Raw genomic sequence first — 13,308 nt, forward strand, 5'->3', positions numbered from 1 at the left:
CAAAATTAATACACAGAAATCTGTTGCTTTCCTATACACCAATGATGAACTAGCAGAAAGAGAAATCAGGAAAACAATTCCACTTACAATTGCAACAGGAAAATAAAAATACCTAGGAATAAACCTTACCAATGAGGTGAAAGACCTATACCCTGAAAACTACAAACACACGAGAGAAATTAAAGAAGACACCAATAAATGGAAATATATCCCATGATCATGGATAGGAAGAATATTGTAAAAATGGCCATCCTGCCTAAAGCAATCTACAGATTCAATGCAATCCCTATCAAAATATCAACAGCATTCCTTAACAAACTAGAAGAAATAGTTCTAAAATTCATATGGAACCACAAACGACCCCAAATAGCCAAAGCAATCCTGAAAAGGAAGAATAAAGCTGGGGGGATTATGCTTCCTGACTTCAAGCTCTACTACAAACCCACCGTAATGAAGACAATTTAGTACTAGCACAAGAACAGACCTATAGATCAATGAAACAGAATAGAAAATCCAGACATAAACCCATACATATATGGCCAATTCATAATATATAATAAAGGAGCCATGGATATACAATGGAGAAATGACAGCCTCTTCAACAACTGGTGTTGGCAAAACTGGACAGCTATATGTATGAAAATGGAACTGGATTATTGTCTAACTCCATACACAAAAGTAAACTCAAAATGGATCAAAGATCTGAATGTAAGTCATGAAACCATAAAACTCTTAGATACATCCCTTAGAAGAAAACATCAGCAAAAATCTCTTGAATATAAACATGAGCAACTTTTTCCTGAACACATCTCCTTGGGCAAGGGAAACAAAAGCCAAAAGGAACATATGGGACTACATTAAACTAAACAGCTTCTGTACAGCAAAGGACATCTTCAGTAGAACAAAAAGAGGCATCCTACAGTATGGAAGAATATATTCATAAATAACATATCCCATAACAGATTAACATCCAAAATATATAAAGAACTCACATACCTCAACATCCAAAGAACAAAAAATCCTATTAAAAAATGGGCAGAGGATCAGAACACCTCTCCAAAGAAATTCAGATGGCCAACAGGCACATGAAGAGGTGCTACACATTGCTAATTATCAAGGAAATGAAAATTAAAACCACAGTAAGTTATCATCTCACACCAGTTATCATGGCCAACATCCAAAAGACAAGGAACAGATGCTGGTGAGGATGCAGAGAAAGAGGAACCCTCCTACACTGCTGGTGGGTGGGAATGTAAGCTAGTTCATCCATTGCGGAAAGCAATATGGAAACCTCCATATTGTAAATCGCAGCACTATTTACAACAGCCAAGATATGGAAGCAACCTAAGTGTTCATCAGTAGATGAATGGATAAAGAAGAGGTTGTACATATACACAGCAGAATATTATTCGGCCATAAGACAACAAATCCTACCATTTGCAACAACATGGATAGAGCTACAGGGTATTATGCTCAGTGAAATAAGCCAGGCAGAGAAAGACAAGTACCAAATGATTTCACTCATTTGTGGATTATAACAACAAAGCAAAACTGAAGGAACAAAACAGCAGCGGACTTAAGACTCCAAGAAGAGACTAATGGTTACCAAAGGGAATGGGGTGGGGAGGGAGGTATAACGGGATTAAAGGGCATCATAATTAACACACATAATGTAGGGGGGTTCACAGGGAAGACAGTACAGCACAGAGAAGACAAGTAATGCCTCTATAGCATCTTACTATGCTGATGGACAATGACTGCAATGCGGTGTGGGGGAGGGGCTTGATAATATGGGTGATTGTAGTAATCACGCTACTCATACGAAACCTTCATACGATTGTTTATCAATGATACCTTAATAAAAAAGAAAAAATTCACTTCCATTATAACCAGTGACATTGCAATCATGAAAACATTAAAAGAATAGCACTACGTAATTCCTTCAATAATCTCCTAAAAAGACCAATAATTTTCATTATTAATATTTGATTTTATAAAATAAGCTTTTTCTAATTTTAGTATTCTTAAATATATCTAAACTACAATGAGATATGACCTCACACCCATTAGGATGGCTGCTATTAAAAAACAGAAAAACAAATGTTGGTGAGCATGTGGAGACACTGGAGCCCTGGTATACTGTCTGTAGGAAGGTAAAATGGCACATCTGCTGAGGAAAAGTATATGGTGATTCCTCAATTAAATATAAAATTACCACATGATCCAGCAATTCTTCTGAATACATATCCAAGAGAACTGAAAGCAGGTCTCAAAGAGATACTTGTATAATCATGATCATAGCAGCATTATTCACAATAGCTAAAACATGGAAGCAACCTAAGTGTCCATCAACAGGTGATTGGAAAAGCAAGCAAAATGAAGTAAATACATAGAACAGAAATATTATATAACCCTAAAAAGGGAAGGAAATTATTAAATAGGCTACAACACAGATGAATCTTGAGGACATTATGCTAAATAAGATAAGACAGTCAAAAAAGATAAATAGTGTGTGATACCACTTATATGAGGTACAGTATTCAAAATCAAAGATAAAGTGTAATGGTAGTTGCCAGGGGCTGGGGGGAGGAAGAATGTGGAGTTACTATTCAATGGATATAGTTTGTTTTACAAGATTAAAAGAGATATGGGAACGGATGGTGGTGGTGATTACACAATGTGAACATATTTTTTTCTTATTTTTAAAATTGAGGTACAAAATGCTCAAATCTTAGTGTACAGCTCAAAGAATTTTGACACATCTACACTCATGAAACTATCATCCAGATCAAGATACCAAATATTCTCATTAATTTTTTTCCCCTTCACCTACTTCACCCATCTTCCTACCCTCCTCCCCTGTGGCAACCACGAGTCTGTTCTGTATTTATGAGTCCATTTCTGTTCTGTTTGTTCATGTTTTATTTTTTAGATTATACATATAAGTGAAATCATATGTTTTTTTTTCCTGTACAACTTATTTCACTTAGCATAATACCCTCTAGGTCCATCCATGTTGTTGCAAATGGCAAGATTTCATTTTTTAAGGCTGAGCAATATTCCATTGTGTATATATGTATCACATCTTTATCCATTCATCTATCAATGGACACTTAGGTTGCTTTCCTATCTTGGCTATTGTAAATAATGTGGCAATAATCATAGGAGTGCATTATTTTTTCAAATTAGTGATTTTATTTACTTAGGGTAAATTCTCAGAAGTGGGATTACTGGGTCCTATGGTATTTCTATTTTTAGTTTTTTGAGGAACCTCCTTTCCACAGTAGCTGCACCAATTTACATTCCCACCAACAGTGTATAATGGTTCCCTTTTCTCCACACCCTCACAAACAATTGTTCAGATCAGCCACATTAACTAGTGTGAGATGATACCTCCTTGTGGTTCTGATTTGCATTTCCCCAATGATTAGCAGTGTTTAGCATCTTTTCATGTCTCTGTTGGCTATCTGTATGTCTTCTTTGGAAAAATGTTGATTCAGGTCCTCTGCACATTTTTAAAATTGGATTTGCTTTTTTGGTGTTGAGTTGTATGAGTTCTTTATGTATTTGGATAGTAGCTCCTTATCAGATATATTGTTTGCAACTATATTCTCCCATTCAGTGTGTTGCTTTTTCATTTTGTTGATGGTTTCCTTTGCTGTGCAGAAGCTTTGTTTATTTTTGCTTTTGTTTCCCTCCCTTGCCTGGGGAGACTATATTCAGAAAAAATTTCTAATGCTGATGTTCAAGCGTTTACTGCCTATGTTTTCTTCTAAGAATTGTATAGTTTCAGGTCTTATATTTATACCTTTAATCCAGTTTAAGTTAATTTTTTTTATTAAGTTTATTTTTGTGTATGGTATTAAGACAGTGATCCAGTTTCATTTATTTGCTAGCTGTTTAGTTTCCTTAATATCATTTATTGAAGAGACCATCCCTTTCCCATTGTATATCTTGCCTCCTTTGTCCCAGGTTAATTGACCATATAAGCATGGGTTTATTTCTGAGCTATGCTGTTTCACTGGTCTATATATCTATTTTTGTACCAGCATTATACTGTTTTGGTTACTATAGTTTTATGATACAGTTTGAAATCAGGGAGCATGATACCCACAACTCTGTTCTTCCTCAAGATTGCTTTGGTGGTGAATACTATTATTACCCTCATTTTACAGATTTAAAGATGAGGCACAGAGAAGTTAATTAATTCACACAAGGTCACACAGCTAATATAATCAGCATTAGGATTTTTACTCAGGAAATCTAGCTTCAGAATCACATGCCTAATCACTATGCTATTCTACCGCTCAAAAAAGTCTCTAAAAACAAAATTAAAAACACAATGAGAAAACAACATTGTGACCTTTGCAGAACCAAGTCTATAAAAACCCATATTTTTCTTTGACCCAATAATCATCTTTCCTTCTTTAACTGCTTTTCATGTCTTATTACTAACAGATTTTGAACCTCCTTAGTAGCATTTCTAGATTTTTTTTTTAATCAAAAAAGTGTTTTTACAATGCCTTTCACAAATTAGGTCCTTCCTTTCAAGCAGTTTGTGGACCAATTTCAATTGTCAGTGACAAAAAAAGATGATAAAAACGAATTCTCTAGTCATACATCGAGTTAATAATAGAATCTGGAAAGTTAATTCAAATGTTCTGTTCACAAAGTAGGAAAATAGCTGGGCTGCCAATATCTCCTACATTACATCAGCACTTTCAGTTTTCTCCCTTCTTTGTGGACCAAAAAAAATTTTTCTTAAAATTTTACACCTATTCCCTCAACTCTTCACCCCAATCCCTCCCTCAAACTCCTCTCAAACAAATCTATGCATCAAATCATCTCTTGTCTCTATTGATCTGACACAAACAAATGGCACTTAAGGCTGTCTATTCTGTACTATAGTTATATGCACACATACATTGTCTTCTCCTTCTAACTCAAATTCTTTATGTATGAGGTCTGTGAATAATTCACATGTATAACCCTCACATTGTATCCTCATATATCTTTTCAATGAATGAAAGAGAAATGATAATATGAAAAATTGCTAATAGTTATTCAATATATGGAATAAAGAAGGACAGTTTGTAGAGGAATATACTGAGCTCTCTCATAAATATTTTGGATTTGGAAACCCATGTAATGTCTGGTCATCATCTGAAAATATTCTACTTCAGAAATTCTATTCAAGTGCTAAAGACATAGATTTGGGGAATCTTCCAGTTCCTACAATTTTTATGGGGAAATTTATCTGGGAATTGTTGTCAGCACCCATCAGGATCACTGAGAGCACAATATCCCAGCCAAAGGGATTTTGGGTCCAAGATCAATGAATAGGAGGCAGTCTACTTAGGAGACTGAGGGAGGTGCTGCACCCACTGTGCATATCAACCTGCCCTATCTCTCTTTCTCTCTCTCTCTATTGTCCAAAGTCAGAAAAAAAAAAAAAAAACCCTTGTACTGGTGCAAATGAAGCAAAGGCAGGCCAACTGAAGGAGTTCCCCCTTATTGGTGGTAGAGTCAGTCTTTTTGTTCCACTATGCAGGCCTTCAACTAACTGGACAAGGCCCACTCACATTTGGGAGGGCAATATGCCTTTACTCAGTCTAATGATTCACATTAATCTCATCCAGAAACACCCTTACAGATACATCCAAAATAATGTTTAACTAAACGTCTGAGCACCCCATGTCCCAGTCAAATTGACACATAAATTACACATCATAGCATCTTGACCATAGTCAGAGTCATGTCACTGCAAGAGTCTACACCAGTAGCTTTCAAACTGTGCAACTTGGAGCCTTGAGAATAAATAAAGTGCTGACCAAAAAAGAACAGGTAAGCGGTATTAAAGACAACCAAGAACAAAACCTTGGGGTAATGCCTATGTTTAGGAGCTAGACAAAGGAATAGGAGTCAATGATTACAGGAAGAAAACTAGGAAGTAGATTTAACTAGGGCAATAGAAGAGAATTTTCAAGAAAAGGATATAGTCAATTGGTGTGAATGAAGCAAAAGTGTCGGACAGTGAAAATAGGGTCATGAGATTGGCAATTAGTACTCATATTGTTAGAAAAAGCATAAAACCTAAATGTGATTTATTCTCACCAGGAGGTTTAAACATTTTAACAGTAAGGTATTAACAAAGGTTCATGTGGTGGAAAAATATGCCAGGAAGCTGCTCAGGCTGAGAGCGGGGGTGGGGGGTGGGGAATTGGTAAGGACCTGGCTGTACCTGTTTGAGTTTCTTAAACCTACCAATGAAATTAAGACAAATATAAGAGAAGGCCCAGTATGGATATAATTGGCTTAGGTGATGTCCGGGAAAGAATGTGAACCCTGTAGTACTCAGTCAATGAGGAAACAGGGAAGGGTCTCACGTACTCTCATTTGCACCAACTGCCTCAGGTGTGCCTACTCACCAGACACCCGGTCTTACCATCATTAAAGTTTCGCTCTGCTTTTCTCTTTGTCTCCGTGTCTACTTATTGAGCTTGGACCAGTGACTGTGCTTCTCACAATATTACCAGAAACAAGTTATATGATGGGAAGAAGAATGGATGGTGAAAGACTGGAAAGGCAGTAAGTACAAATTTCTTCTTAAAGAGTAATGGTAGAAAATACATTAGGAAGACAGGAACAAGAAAAGAGTTGAAAGAGTTAAGTTTTGGAAAAGGAAAGAAATAGCTCTTCCCTCCAAACCAGAAAGAGGCATATCCGAGGCACACAAAGGATGGCCTTGACCTCAGGATAAAAAAAGATAGTGAAGTCACCTACTAGAGAACAGGTAGAAAGTGTGGATTGAGGATTTAAGGAAAGTGGTGATGATTTGAGTAATTCCCAAAAACTTATCAGTACATACTCTGTAAAACAGTTATATAAAAATATGGGAAAACTTTGTGCCTGCATACATACAACATTCACGTCATATTACTCCAGAAATTAGATGGAACACAACACCAATTTTTCAATAAATGTACTTTAAGCATTGAATGTTATCAGTTACTATTCAGAAAAAGGTTGGTTACTTCCTTATTTGAATTTTTAAAAAATTTTAGACTTCAGCAAGTTATTCAAATAGTGTTCTACATTCAGCTAGACAATGAAAATCACATTTTGTTCAAGTTTCCCTCTTCTTTAATATCAATAGACATTCTGCCAATGGGGATATAAATGTTTATAATGTTAATACAATTAACTTTTAAAGTCAACATCCACAGAACTTTGCAAAACCATTTCTAATGAAAATGATTTGATTCATTACTAAAATCTCTGAAATCTGCTCAAAGTAGCTAAATTTATAGCTATTAACTAAAAATCTGATTCAGACTCAGAATGGCCAAGAGACAGTTTTAAGTATGCCTTTTTCTCATTTTGGGCACAAAAAACTTGAACTGAAGTATTTAGATTATTATTAACAAAAGACACTAGAAGGAAACAGGAAGTAAGTTTGCTGAGTGAGAAGAAAAACACCCTTCTGAACTTCTACCAAAAAGCATAAAATTCTTAAAGGAAATGAATACTTAAAAGTATGTAAAGTAATTATAAAGACTAAACTTTGTGATCTTGTTTCCCAATGAGAACTGGAACCTCAGGGAAGTTTTTCTAAACAGAGATGAATGGTGTGTGAAAAATTAAAAGTTCCATGCTAATGTCCATGCCATAGACTTTCAAAGCAAGCCTATACCAATGTTCTGTTTATCTTCCACTTTGGCCTAAGTCAAACCAAACTTTATCCTCCTGTACAGAAACAAAATGATGAAATCTTAGTTTTAATAAAAGGGCTTAGAACTTTTGAATATAAAAATCCTTTCACAGAATTTGTAACAAGTACACTCAAACTTCTGCTTGATGACCTCCAATAACTGAACTGACAACCTGAGAGACTTTAGTAAAGAATCAAATCATTTTCACAGAAATGGTTTTGCAAAGTTCTGTGGATGTTGACTTCAAAAGTTAACTGTATTAACATTATAAACATTTATAACCCCACTGGCATTAAATAGCTATCTGAAAGTTCTTAAGTTGACACTGAACTATAATATCTGCCTCCTTGAATCTTCTTCCCCATTGGTCCTTGTTCTAATTTTTGTGATGATGGATTTTTAAATTAAGATACTAAACTGAATTTCTCAATTTACTGAGAAAAATATAAACAAATAGGATTTTCTTAAGTTTAAGCTTTCTATGAAATGTGTTCTAACTTTCAGCACCTGATACTTGTTCATTAATATCTAGCAGACTGCTACTTAACGTAGCACAAAGTAACATACCTAATATACTGAAAATTTTACATATCACTATTTTGTCTCTTTTTTATAAGAATACTATCATTTTCAGCCCTATTCTACTCCCTAAATTGGTTTGACAGCCTGTGTCCAAAACGGAACTTAAAAAAAAAGAAAGGAAAAAAACCCACTTCCCTCAGTCATGTGGAAACTTTTCAAACTTTAAACATTATTCCTGAAAGGAATGTCAGAAATCATCTAGTTGAACCAACTTTACTTCATAGAAGAACAGATCCAGAGAAATGACTTATCTTCATTATCTTCTTCAGGCAAAAATCTCTCTAATCTTTTCAACAGTTCCTTAAATGACATAGCTTCTAGATCCTCAACACTGCAGTCTTCTCAAGGTGCTTTCTAGTTTGCCAGTGGCCCGTCTTAGAATATAGTGATCAAACATCATTAGATGGGATTTTAATAGAGCAGAGTATAATGGAATGATTAATAACTATTTATCTATATATCTCCTCAGCCATGATGAAGTCAGACTCCTTTAAGAACAGATAGGTAGCCTAAGCCACCTCAAATCAGGCCTTGTACCATTTAATAAAGCTGTTGATACGATTAATACATTGCTGTAACCTACCTCCAATCTCACTAATCAGCTGATCAAATTATGTTATTTTTGTTTACCTGGCTTTGACTCATGTCTCTCATAACCAATTTATTTATTTCTTGATCATTCCCCCTATACTTTAAATAAAATATAAAGAACATGTTTCTGCTGGAACTCATCTTGCTCAGAAGCCTAGTTAATTCCTACAGTCTGAGAAACCAGCAGTTCTCTGCAACTCCTATGTAATCTGACTTCTGAGATCTTGCTAGAGGAACTTCTTTAAATCTGTAGGAAGCTACGCCTCCTTAGTCCTGAAAGATGTGTTCTGAAAGCACTTCAAATAAGGAAAATACCACGATAGTGCCTTGACAAGTATTAAAAATAAGAAGGAAAAGATGTATGCAGTGAGACAAAGAAAGGGATGTGCATGGGCATCACAGCTTTGCCCCTACCCACCAAAGGAAAGAGTGTAGAAAACATGAGTTGACTGGAGGTTACCAGTCTAAACTAAATAGGAGTTCTAAGTTGCATAGAAACTGCTCCCAGGGTACTCAACTTTCACATTCTGCTTTTTGTCTTACCATCTGCCCAGCTTCATAGGCTCCTGAAGTATGAAACTTTAAAGTCATCTAGTCAAAAGATTCCAAATGCCAGTCCAAGGGAACAGGTTGGCTGCATAGGATCACTTAGATAATTTTTTCTTCTTAGAATGGTGTTACAGAACATCTGACTATTCTCTATACCGTACTTCCATTCCTGTGACTAATTCATATAATGACTGGGGTTTTGTGCCTCTTTATCCCCTTCACTTATTTCACCTAGCCACCCCAACCCCTCCCCGACTGGTAACCACCAGTCAGTCTCAGCATCTGTTGAGCCTACTGCTGTTTTGTTCATTTGGTTTTGTTTTTAGATTCCACATGTAAGTGAAATCATGGTATTTGTCTCTGTCTTTGGCTTACTCACTTAGCATAATAACTTCTAGGTCCATCAATATTGTTGCAAATGGCAGCATTTCTTTCTTATTTGTGGCTGAATAATTGCCCATATATATGTACATCTTATCCATTCATCTATTGATGGACACTTTGGTTGCTTCCATATTTTGGCTATTGTAAATAATGCAGCAATAAACACAGGGGTGAGTAAATCTTTTCAAATCAGAGATTTTGTTTTCTTTGGGTAAATTCCTAGAAGTGGAATTATTGGATTGTATTTCTATTTTTAGTTTTTTGAGGAAACTCCATATTAGTTCCATAGTGGCTGTGCCAATTTACATTCCCACCAACAGTGTAGAAGGGTTCCCTTTTCCACTTAGAGATTTTTGGAAAAAAAAAAAAGTTACCTTTCCCCATATACTAAAGTAGAAATAACACTATAATAAAACATCATGTATTCATCGCCAACATCAACAATTATCAATACATGGCAATCTTTTTTTTTTATTAAGGTATGATTGATATATACTCCTATGAAGGTTTCACATGAAAGAACAATGTGGTTACTACATTTACCCATATTATCAAGTCCCCACCCATACCCCAATGCAGTCACTGTCCATCAGTGCAGCAAGTTGCCAGAGATCCACTATGTGACTTCTCTGTGATACACTGTTCTCCCCATGATCCCACACACCACAATACATGGCAATCTTGTTTCATCTATAAGCACCCTATCCCCAGTCTCATTCAATTTTATTAAAGCTACAAGTAATTTATTATGTTTCATTTGTAAATCCTTCAGTATACATCTCTAAAATATAAGAGCTCACTTAACTACAAGACCATGATTACATGAAAAAATTAGTTATTCCTACAATTCTTTCCTCTCAGTCCCCTCAACTGTAAAATAAATACAGGTCACTCTGGCCCATAGGACTCTCAGGCACACTCTACTGCCTTGGTGACTATGGTAAAAGAGCTCAGTGTGAACATCTACAGCACAGATAAAAAGCATGTAGCTCTTAGGTCCTGAGTTCTAGTACTGGATCACCGGACAGTATATAATTCGGGTCAAATCAGACAATCTCAACTTTGTAAAGATAAACACAGTTTATCTGAAATAGTAATCTCAGCTCATGTGGAGTAGTACTGTTTCCCTCAGCAGGTAAGTGATTTTTCAATGCTGGGAAGGTTACAATTTGAGATATAGAAGTAATGAAATAAACCAAAGTCATTTATAAATACTTTACTAAATTCAAAATAATCTATGTATTGTGGCTACAATGCAAATACTGTAGAAGTGTGAATGAACATACATAGAGGTATGATGCAAGGAGCAAGATTATTTGAAAATGACCTGGATGCTCACTCTGGGTTGCCTGGACAATGAGAAGCCTTGCCTTCTACCAATGGGAGGGCTGTGCCTACACACAGCTCCCTATAGGGCCAGGGGCTTCCTTCTCTCTGGAGCAAAGACTGCAACTTTCCACGGCTCACAAGATCTAGGCAGTTGCCCTTCCCAAACAACTTCTGAAAACAGCTTGTATTCCTAATCCAGACCACATGGTGTCAAACACCCTGTCCTAATTCTCTCATGCTTAACCTCTAAAAAGGAGACCAACAGCTGGGAAGGGATCTCTCTACTCGAACACTGCTCCAAATGTGACCCAACCTGAGCAGAACAGGAGGATCAGGGTGACCAATCTAAGGATTTGCCTTTTCGGGACGTATCATATAAACTGAATCATACAATGCATGGTCTTTTGTGTCTGGCATCTTTCACTGATAATGTTTTCAAGGCTCATTCATGTTGTAGCAAATATCAGGACTTCATTCCTTTTTACGTGTGATTAATATTCCACTGTATGGACATACCACTTTTGTTTACCCATTCATCAACTGATGCACAGTTGGACTGTTTCCACCTTTTAGCTATTATGAATAAAGCTGCTATAAACAATCCAATTTTAAAATGGACAAGTGACTTAAATAGACATTTCTCCAAAACAAACAAACAAAAAACAAATGGCTAGTAAGCACATGAAAAGATACTCAACATCATTAGTCATCAAGGAAATGCAAATCCAAATCACAATGAGATGCCACTTCACAGCCATTAGGATAGGTATAATCAGAAGAATGAAAAAGAACAAGTCTTGACAAGAATGTGGAGAACCTGAACTCTCATACATTGCTGTGGGAATGTAAAATGGTGCAACTACTATGGAAAACAGTTTGGTGGTTCCTCAAAATGTAAACACAGAATTACCAGCAATTCCATTCTTAGGTATATTCCTTTTTATTTCCCTGAGATGATCATTGGCTTAAAATTTCCCCTCTCCCCTCTTCAAATACCTTAGGAAATGATTGTTATTTTATAAAAATAGCAAAAACCACAAGATGACATAGAATATTAAGAGAAAATAACCCAACATTATATTTATGATTCCAATTTAAATGTAATTAACTTATTATTCTTATATTGAAAGGTGTTAAGAGATTGTTACTAAATTATAAATAGTGTTGAAAAGTTTAAAGAACTTGGCAACCACTTAATTTTTTTTTTTTTTAGTAAGGTATTGATAAACACGTTTATGAAGGTTTCACATGAAAAACATTGTGGTTACTACATTCACCCATATTATCAAGTCTCCCCCATACCCTACTGAAGTCACTGTCCATCAGTGTAGTAAGATACCACAGAGGCACAACTTGTCTTCTCTGTGCTACACTGTCTTCCCCGTGACCACCCTCCAACACCATGTGTACTAATTTTAATACCCCTCAATCCCCTTCTCCTTTCCTCCCCACCCACCCTCCCTCTCCCATCCCTCCCCTTTGGTAACCACTAGTCCCTTCTTGTGAGTCTGTCAGTCTGCTGCTGTTTTGTTCCCTCAGTTTTGCTTCGTTGAGCAACATCAAATTCTTAGTATGAGCTATAGTCCTTTGGAAAATACATTTGGAAAACATCGCACTGTTTTTTTCTGAATTCTGATCATGTCATCCAAAAATATCTTTTTTTCTAAACCTGCTTAATACATTCTTCCACCACCACACCCCTGCCCCCACATCCAAAATGGCTTTTTAAAGTAAAAAATTCAACATAAACCCATTCAAATCATTCAAAATCCACTTCTCCCCTAAATGCTGATTCCCCTAGTGCCTAAAGTATAATGTAACTAAGTACTGATCTAATTTGCTGAATGGTGTAATTTGCATTAAAGTGAGAATGAAGCTTAAACAGTCCTAGGATCCACAGATGATAGTGTAAGAGCAAAATACAAATCTGCAATGGTATATTTGAATGGAAAAGTCCAAACCTTGCTATGTCTCTTCTGAGAGAATACATCCTTCCCTAGCCACCTGTAATTAATTTTTGCAGATAGTAAGATTTTTTGAACTCAGCAACTACATCATATAGCCTATAGTTCCATTCTTCACTTTTATCAATATATGGGCTCAAAGAGAGTACTTAAAACAAATGGCTTTTCTCCCATCTCTCTGGGGTTTTCCTTCCTTT

At 36.0% G+C, this 13,308-nt stretch overlaps 1 protein-coding gene across 6 annotated transcripts in view; it reads right to left on the reverse strand.

The window, feature by feature from the left end:
- PIK3C2A (phosphatidylinositol-4-phosphate 3-kinase catalytic subunit type 2 alpha) overlaps positions 1–13,308 on the reverse strand; it is a 121,838-nt gene that overhangs the window by 80,639 nt on the left and 27,891 nt on the right. The window lies entirely within an intron of this gene.

This window comes from Manis pentadactyla, chromosome 9, assembly GCF_030020395.1.
Source record: "Manis pentadactyla isolate mManPen7 chromosome 9, mManPen7.hap1, whole genome shotgun sequence".
Lineage (NCBI taxonomy): Eukaryota > Metazoa > Chordata > Mammalia > Pholidota > Manidae > Manis > Manis pentadactyla.